The sequence below is a fragment of the Octopus bimaculoides genome, chromosome 10 (assembly GCF_001194135.2).
Source record: "Octopus bimaculoides isolate UCB-OBI-ISO-001 chromosome 10, ASM119413v2, whole genome shotgun sequence".
Taxonomy (NCBI): domain Eukaryota; kingdom Metazoa; phylum Mollusca; class Cephalopoda; order Octopoda; family Octopodidae; genus Octopus; species Octopus bimaculoides.
This window is the reverse complement of record NC_068990.1, coordinates 76,763,236-76,772,984: the sequence shown is the minus strand read 5'-3', so window position 1 is coordinate 76,772,984 and position 9,749 is coordinate 76,763,236. Positions and strand designations below refer to the sequence as shown.

The 9,749-nt window shown below is 34.9% G+C and overlaps 1 protein-coding gene across 2 annotated transcripts in view; it reads left to right on the top strand.

Moving 5' to 3' along the window:
- The window catches only part of LOC106882183 (transcriptional adapter 2-beta), a 69,086-nt gene that overhangs the window by 10,921 nt on the left and 48,416 nt on the right, over positions 1–9,749 (top strand). The window contains exon 2 of one of the 2 annotated variants that reach the window (XM_052971310.1): positions 539–4,346. The exons of the other annotated variant lie outside the window; for it this stretch is intronic. The gene's annotated coding sequence lies outside the window, so the exon portion shown is untranslated. Of the gene's footprint in view, positions 1–538; positions 4,347–9,749 lie in introns of those variants that run through there. 2 annotated transcript variants of the gene reach the window in all.

Genomic DNA, 9,749 nt, shown 5'->3' with positions numbered 1-9,749 from the left:
AAACGAATATATATATATATATATATATATACACACACACACACACACACACACACACTCACAATTGGTTGTGTGTTGTTTGTATAGTGGATAAATACAGTTAACTTGTATTATTGAACAGGAAACAAAGTAGATTCTCAGTCATGAATGAATGGATTCAGTAGCTGAAAGCAGAATTGTGATAAAAAGTTGATTATTTTCCTTTTACATTTTTTTCTGTTTGTTTTTTGTTTTTTTTTTAAAACTTTTTCTGTTTTTTTTTTTTAATGAATATTTTTCTTTTAAATCATCTCAAACTTATTTTGTAATCACTTAATTTATGAATTATGTATATATATATATATATATATATTTATTCTATTCTTATGCAAGAATGTTGTTGATAGTGACTTCCAAGTTTTGGCCAGTTAAACCGTCGTTGGACTACTGAAACTTAGAAGGCACTGTCAACAACTTTCTTGTATAAGAACGATAAATTTGTACTCTACAAAAGTATAGAGTGACCCATCAAATTAATGTAAAATTGTTTTTATTACAGCTGAACATGAAAAGAAACATTTATTTATATATATATATATATATATATACACGCACCTCCTCGACTTACGACCACAAAAAAATAAGAAAATAAAAAAAGAAATAAAAAATTGATTTTCAGACGTTGGGCAGCTGCTCGTATGATAACTGGCAGTATCTGGCAACGCAGGCCTCTCTCAGACCTCGGCATCTACTGCTTTCCACTGTCTCTCACTAAGTCATTTTGAAGCATCAGTTTTGTTTGAATGAAAATAGTGTTGGAAGATATAAATCCGACATATGACCAGATTGACTTACGACTTGTCAGTTGAAACGGAATTTGGTCATAAGTCGAGGAGAAGGTGTATATGAGAGAGAGAGAGAGAGAGAGGTAGATAAACACAAGTAACCTTAATGTGTATATTTACGAGTAAATACAGGTTACAGAAAATGATTGCATAAGCTATATAATAACTTTTGTTTACTTTTTTTCCATCTATATTTTGTATTCCATGTAAATATAGGCATTGAGAGCCTACTTGTGTTTATCAGCCTTTCTGCCTCCATAACAGCTCATCATGGATTGTTTCTTATACCTTATTTTCAATATCAGAGGCACCAGTCCTCGATGGTGGAGTTGGAGTTTAATTTTTCATCCATCTGAGAACTACTACCTACAAACATATTTACAGGCTGTTAGGGCTAAATTTGACAGTTTGCATAAAAGGAAAAGAAAGCTCTATTTATTCCAAAAATGAAAGTATTTTAAAACAAGAAAATTGCAGCAAAGCTGCATGAAAGTGGCGTCAGATGTGGTATGCAGACCATCATATAACTTGTTTGATATTGCATTTTTATTCTTCTCTTTACTGCATGTTCATCCGTCTTTTTCTGGTTCTTACTCAAAACTTTTTCACAGATCACAGCCATCTCACAGACTTGTGGTCATGAGGAGTACTTCATGCTCCGATGGTTGTGAAAAAAAATCAAAAAGTATCAACTAGATTATGGCTGGGAGTTAACAGTTTACTCAAAGTAGCTGCCTGCAGCTTCCACTGTGGCCTCAAGATGGCTCTGGAACCTGGCGCATGCATTCTTCACTGTGTCCCTATGAAGATCTTTGTACACCTCCTTGATCTTGGCCACCAGCTTGGCCTTGGTGTTTGCAGGCAAAACAGCTGGTGTCTTTCTCAACTGTACCCCATATATGGTAACCCATGGGATTATAATCAGAGGAATTAGGAGGCCAGAAATTGGGGTTGAGGAAATTGTAGTAATTCTCTAACAACCATTTCTGACTCTTTCTGGAGTTATGGCTAAGCACTGAATCCTGCTGCCACACCTATAGCATTCTAGTAGTAACCCTCTCCAGCCAGTGTTTGACCAGTCTCCAGACATAGCCATCTGAATTAGGCCCTTTTCAAAGATGTGGGGTAGCATGATATCACCCTTACTGGAAACACACCCAAAGACCGTCACAATTTGGGGGAATTTGGTTTTCGTGATGTCCATGTCACTTCTTACAGCCTTTAAGGTGTTCACAGAGCATTGAGCAGCAGTCATGATGTCGGCATTTTGTTACCTTTTCCAATATTCAGATGGTTTCCTGTCCTCCATGTCAGCTAGCTTTTACTCAACTACAACTTCAATATTTATGCTCTCCAATGCCATTGACTGTTTATCAATACATCAAACTGTTCTTGAAAAAAATATTGTCAAATTTAGCCTGAACACCCTGTATATATATCTGCATATGTGTATGTTTGTGTGTGTTAGTAACCTTTGATCTGAGTTACTGTGTTGAAACTAAACAATTGAATCCTAGAAGTGGTATGATAACCAGTTGAAAGCACTCATATATCACTAAATTAATATTTGTTTTAATTTTGCTAATAGAAGTACAACCTCAGTTTTCCAGAACATTTGGTTCCAAAGCTATTCCAGATTGCTAAATTTTCTGAACATCGTGTGGTTACACGTTAAATAAAACAAATATTAAATTTACTTAGATAATTAAATGAAATATAGGTACCTGTACATTTGTATAAATTATACAAGTTTATTAATATTGTACTGTGCAAGGTGCCTGTAAATTTGTTTGGCAGCCACACACACACATACCTGTTTAGTGTTGACTGTCAGAAGAAAGAATACTTTGATGTCATAGTTGAGATTAATCATATTTTAATTTTTATCTTGGCCAAGTCAATCTCTTGCTACTCTGAGTTTCACCTGTGGGTACAGGCCTTCCAGGCAAGTTTTATATATATATCATTTAATATGCACGTTATTTAAATATGAATTACTAATAGTTTCATACTTTGGAAACACAGTAATTCAGCTGATTTATATAAAGCCGAATTATTGTTTTCACAGTATGACACTATTAGCTCATATTTAATACTTTGTTTATTAACTGATATTTATCTCATTAGATGGAGTTCTTCTTTTGTTGACTCTACCTATAACAGAACAGTAAGCTATCTATCTATCTATCTATCTATCTATCTATATATATATGTGCTCATACACACACACACACACAAACACACACATTTTCTACAAATGACTGCTATTTTCAGATAAAGACATAAAGTTCAACTACTTTCTTGTCAGTGAATTCTATAACAAGCCAACAGTTGGCTTCTTGCATACAAATATGTCTTTGCATGAAACTTCAATCCAGGGCTAGGCCTTATTTAATATTAAAGTCCTGCACAAGACAGCAGGCTGGACAAAATGCTTACCAGCTTTTCATCTGTCTCTGTTTTGAGTTCGAATTCCACCAAGGTTGACATTGCCTTTTATCCTTTCAGAGTTGATAAAATAAGTACCAGTCAAGTAGTGGGGGTCAATGTAATCAATTTACTCCTTCCCCCTGCAGAAATATCAGCCCTTGTGCCTGTAGTAGAAAAGGTTATTGAAGTCCTATATATTTATGACTAATGCAAGCCCAGAGGCAGCAATCTTTTGTATATGTACTTATTGTGTGTGTCTTGTCAGAATGTTCACCAAGGAAAATGAGGCAGGACATATGTGAGTCTAGGTTTTTACTTTTGAAATCCAAGATCACCTGTAAAGAAAGGTATTTGATTGGAGGTCTGTACATCCAAGTTTGACTTTGGCAAAGGGAATGGAAGTTTTCTGCCACTAATACCAACTGTGGTCTTACTACATGCTTTGTTTGTTTCTTTTTTTTTTTTTTTTCTGTAGTGGTTTCAGTTATTGGACTATAGCTGTGCTGAGGCACATTTTTTTCTTTTTTTCCTTTTTCTTTTTCTTTTTTTTTTCTTTAAATATAAATTTGTAAAGTAAAAATTAAATCTTCACTGCCATATACAATCTACTACACAATATGTATGATTTTTCTGAAGGCGGTGAGCTGGCAGAATTGTTACCGCACTGAACAATACTTAGCGGTATTTCATTTGTCTTTATGTTCTGAGTTCAAATTTCACCAAGGTTGACTTTGCCTTTCATCCTTTCGAAGTCGATAAAATAAGTATCAGTTGACCGCTGGGGTCAATGTAATCAACTTACATCCTCCTTCGAAATTGCTGGCTTTGTGCCAAAATTGGAAACCAATATATATGATTTGCTGTCTGTGCATTTATGTATGTTGTGTTGTATGTATAAGGTGCATATATATATATGTATCTTTATTTTTGCAATACATATATATCACAGATGTATGTTTTTCTGTGTGTCTTTATGTGCACACATTCAGTACATTTAGTGTATATGTGAATATGTTTGTGTGTAAATATGTATAATACTTTTTTTAAAGCAAATCCAAAAGACAAAAATTAAAAGAAAAAACATTTAATAAAAAATATACTAAAATGCGTTCCTTGTCTTATTTTAGTTTTAGAATCAAGCATTTAAAATTCTTCTCTGATAGTCAGAAGTTTGGTAATAATTTTATATAATATATATATATATATATATATATATATAACTCCCTCATAGTTCAAAATGATAGCTTTGTGGATAATGTGTTTGGTTGAGCTCAAATCAGTTGCAGGCATTGTTTTTATTCTAACATACTTTATCCACCAACAAGTTAGTGTTGCAACAAGATGGTTAAGTGAGTTTAATATGTTACTATATTTACTGACAGGATGTGAGTTCAAATGTGCTGTTAGTGTTTCATTGTATTCCTGGGCAAAATTCTCTGGTCTATAATTAATAACATCAATTCATGTAGCTTTCAATTGGAATAGGGTTTTTTTTTCTTGTGGAGTGGATTTGGTAGATGGAAACTGAAAGCAGTCCCTCATATTTATATATTTGTTTGAGTCCCTGTAACTTAGTGGTTTGGTAAAAGAGACCGATAGAATAAGTACTGGGCTTTAAAAAAAAAGATACAACTCATCTTCCTACTCTTTCCACCTCCCCTCTATCTCACTCACTCTCTGTACACTTTCTTGTGTCTGTCAGTCTTGTTCACATGAACAAATTGCATCTTTAGGTGCAGGCATAGCTGTGTGGTAAGAAGTTTGCTTCCCAACCACATTGTGATGGGTTCAGTCCCACTGTGTAGCACCTTGGGCAAGTAAGTATCTTTTACTATAGCCATGGGCCAGTCAAAGCGTTATGAGTGGATTTGGTAGATGGAAATTGAGAGAAGACCATCATAAATTAATGTATATATATATATATGTGTGTGTCTGTGTTTTATCGCCTCCTTTCCTGATTTCACTTGATAGCTGTAATTTAATATCACCATCATGCATGCAGTGTTCTTTGTTTCCATTCTTCCATGATAACATGTCTGGTCATGGGGAAATTTTACTTTACTTCGGAACAGGTAAGGGTTGGTGATCGGAAGGGCATCCAGCAGTAGAAAATCTGCCTCAACAAATTCCATTCAATACATGCAAAAGTGGACATTAAGTGATGATGATGATGATGACAATTGATATGTTACTTAATGTAATATATATATATATATATAAAATGCAAAATGGGACAAGAATGCAAAACATCTAGACAGTTAGGTGATACAAAAAAGGGACAACAAAACATCCAGATAGACAATACAAAGGAATCAAGGATGGGTCATTTGGAGTTTTCTTTCCTCAGTCGAGTTCCAGATTATCTTTGCAATTTCGGCTGGTTATACTCGAGATTGCTCCAATCTGGCCAGCCCCAAGGAAAAACTAAGCTAAGAGCGTTAGATTCCTTGGAAGAAAGCAGTGAATGTATACGAAAACGGAGAATGTTACACAAATACAAATAACAAGACATAACAACAGGTGTCTTTCAACTAAAGACAAATTAAATTAAGCTGGTGTGTGTGGAAATAAAGCATTACGGCAGGGATACAAGATTTCACAGGCACAGGGAGGAATATAGATGTTGCATGGATGATGGCCGAACCAAGAAAGAAAGAAAGATCAGGCTTGGCTGAACACCGGTCACGTGGGGGAGAGAGGAGAGAGAGAGGTAGAGGCAGTGGGACAGAAGAATTAAGGAGAGGAGAAAAAATGACAGGGACACAGTGAAGTGAAAAGAGGAGGGAAAGTGAGCATGAAGAGAAGGCAAGGAAATGTGAGAGAGGGGGAACGAAAGAACAAAGAGTGGAATGAACGAAATCAGCATGAAAGGGCTGATAGAAAGAATAGAGTCGTACAAGATTTAGATAAATATATACTTACATATAAGAGACCAAAGTGTACGTGCGCTGCTATATATATATATATATATATATATATATATAAAATACAAAATGGGGTAAGAATGCACTTAATAGTATATATATATTCTATTCTTTTACACTTTTCAGTCATTTGATTGCAGCCATGCTGGAGTACTGCCTTAGAGGGTTTTAGTCAAACAAATCAACTCCAGGACTTATTCTTTGTAAGCCTAGTACTTAATCAATCGGTCCCTTTTGCCAAACTGCTAAGTTACAGGAACATAAACACACCACCATCAGTTGTCAAGTGATGGTGGACAGACAAATAGATACAATGACACACATAGCATGGAAAGCGGACGTTAAACGATGATGATGATATATACATACATACACATGTACATATACCAAATCCACTCCTAAGGCTTTGGTCAGCTCAAGGTTATAGTAGAAGACACTATATATATATATATATATTACATATATTTCCAAGTTTTCGATGGCAAATGAGATTGTGTGACGTTAATACTTTTCTCAAATTATGTGAATTGGATGCACTTGGGTTACAATTTTGATAATGTGGAAGCTGGGGCGTGTGTGGTGGGGGTTGAACATTAAAAGGAACTGTGGTAATCTTGATAAGGTGTGGTGGTGTTCATGAAAAATGCTGGAAGTCGGATCATTGTAACACAAATTGTGTGGTTGTTAACAGAGCTGTAACTAATAACAAAAGCTGGTGACTTACTAATCAAGATCTGACTTTATGTGGAGGCTAGAGGTTTAAAACCTTTTAAGCATTAAGATATATTTTGCACTTGTAGTTTGCATGAGATATTTCATGATCAGAGCTTAAAGAGTTTAGAAGCTAACGAGTTAAGATGTTGGGCTGCCAAACCAAATGTTTATATTTTGACCTGAGCTAAGACAGTGTTTACTTGCTCAGTCTTGCTGAAAAAAGTGCCTTTTACTTCAGGTTTGTGATTTTAAAAATGTGCTCCCAGCCGTGTTAATAATAATAATGATAAACAGAAAAAATAGAAACAGCCTACTCAAACATTTAATGTAATTTATGCAGAACAATCCAAACCAAGTTAGTATGAATGAATAACTATAAAACCATATCAGAAAACTGCTAGACCTCAATAAAAGCTATTTTCTTGATGTTCTGAAAAGTAAAATATTTGAGTTAACAAGCTATAAATCACTTACAATCCTGTAGATAGCAAATCATGTGAGTTAGAAGAGTTATATAACAGAGACAAATATATAGTGTAAATGCATAAATAAGTTGCTTTTTTTTTTTTTCTCAGAAGCAAATTCTGTGGTGTTTATAAATGTTATTATGAGCACAATCTTTGGATTTGCTTGTGCTACATTTCTGCAAAATTAAAACTCTGTTCGTTCTTTCACAGACTCTTAATTCCCGATGGGACTTAAAAGTGTTAAAACATTTTCCTTTCCTGCCAGAATAGAACTACAGTGTGTTTGTAAGGTGTTAGCTATTTCAACGAATTATATATCTTTTATCTTTTACTTGTTTCAATCAGTGGACTGTGGCCATGCTGAGACACTGCCTTGAAAGAGTTTAGTCAAACATATCAACCCCAGCTCTTTTTTTCTTTTTAAGTCTGGTGCTTATTCTGTCAGTCATTTGTTGAACTGCTAAGTTATAGGAACAGAAACAAACCAACACTGGTTGTTAAGTGGCGGTGGGTGGATAAACACATGCATATATATATAATGAGAGAGATGGAAGATATGAATATGTTTATTAATCACTACAATTGTTTTGAGCCATCTAGCATCTCTCGTATCTTTCATCTTCCATCTCATTAATCAAATACCCAACGAACACCATGAAAGTGGATGTGCTTTACCGGCAAACTACCAGGTGTATACCATACAATTTATTGTCTTATATATATATATATATATATATATATATATATATACATACACACACACACACACACACAAAATTCTTTCAGTTTCTGTCTACCAAATTCACTTACAAAGTATATTTGGCCTGCAGCTATGGTGGGAAATATTTACCCAAGGTGCCACACAGTAAGACTGAGCCCAGAACCATGTGGTTTAAGAAGCAAACTTCTCACCACACTTCCACACCTGCAAATGGTGCAGAAAATATGAAGTAAATAAAAATTGCTGCTGTTGAAGTCCAGCCCCGAGTCAACCCTGATTGAGCAGGCTTATTATGATCAAGGATTCTTTATGCCATAACCATCCTGTGTTTTTTTTTTTTTTAAGTCAGTGTACATCAAGTTATCCTTACTGAAATAAATGTCCAGTGCCCTTTCAAGGAACTGTCTTTATATGAACCAATGAGGAGGCTGTGGTCACTCAGCCTGCTAGATATAACAGTCAAATTTACTTAGAAAAGTACATGCTGGAGAATGAGATTTTAAGATCCCTGAACATGAAAAAGACAGGGTGGTCACAAGTGGCATGTGTCATGGAAACCTGCTGCTGGTTACCATGTAATCCATTACTTTCATGGTTGAGTGGTCAGCAACTAAGTTGGGTCCTATTAAGACTTGCTGTGAGTGTTGGGTGTGTGGGCACCTAGCAGGATTAGGGAAAAAGTAAAAAAGAAACTGCTAGAAATGTGTTCCCTGGGAACCACCAGTTCCACTGAGGGATGGGTGCCATGGTGCCACTAAGGATTAATAAGTACAATATTTACACCAATTTCATTTCTGTATTTGGTTTGCAAGATTCTTTATGTGAATTCATGTTTTGAAACAGATTTTGTGTCTAGGGAGAGTCGTTATGCTAATATAATTAACACATACACTAGTTCAATTCCCCTCATTTATTAACTATCCGATTTTTTTTTTTTTTTGGTCAAAGCTCTTTCTTTGTTTTTTTGCAACCTTCTCAGTGACCATCGATTCTGTCCATTATAGAGGGCGCTTTTGTTTGTCTGTTTGAGATTTTGCTGCGTTTCAATTTTTATGAGACACACACATGCAACAAAATCTCACAAACAAATGAGCCCTCTATAACGGACAGAGTCGATGGTCATTAAGAAGGTTGCAAAAAAGCAATGAAAGAACTTTAACAAAAAAAAAAAATGGCTATTTAATAAATGAGTGGAATTGAACCAATGTGTGTGTTAATTATATTGGCATGTTGACTATCCCTAGACACAACAAAATTTACACCAATGTTAAAATGCATATGAGATTAGCCAGGGCCTGGGTAGAGAAAGTCCAAGACTGATAGGTGAAAAAGATTGGTTTAAAAAGAAAATGAATTGAGGTTTTCCAGTGGCAGAAATGATTTTACTTGACATCCAAGACCATACTCAGTCAATCCTTTTCCTTTTATCCCTTTAACATTTCAGCCTGCCATATCCAGCCCAAATATTTTTCCTGTTTTAAGTTCAGACAGGCCTCTCATGCTTACCCTACAATGTCATTCTAAAAATAAACAATCGCATCATTCAAATCTTGAATCTATTAGATAATGCATAATTAATTCAAAACAGTATGAATAAATAAGTGTTACCGTTCTATATTTAAGAGATGAGGAATTATTTACATTTGACGGATATTTGTCCTCATCTTGT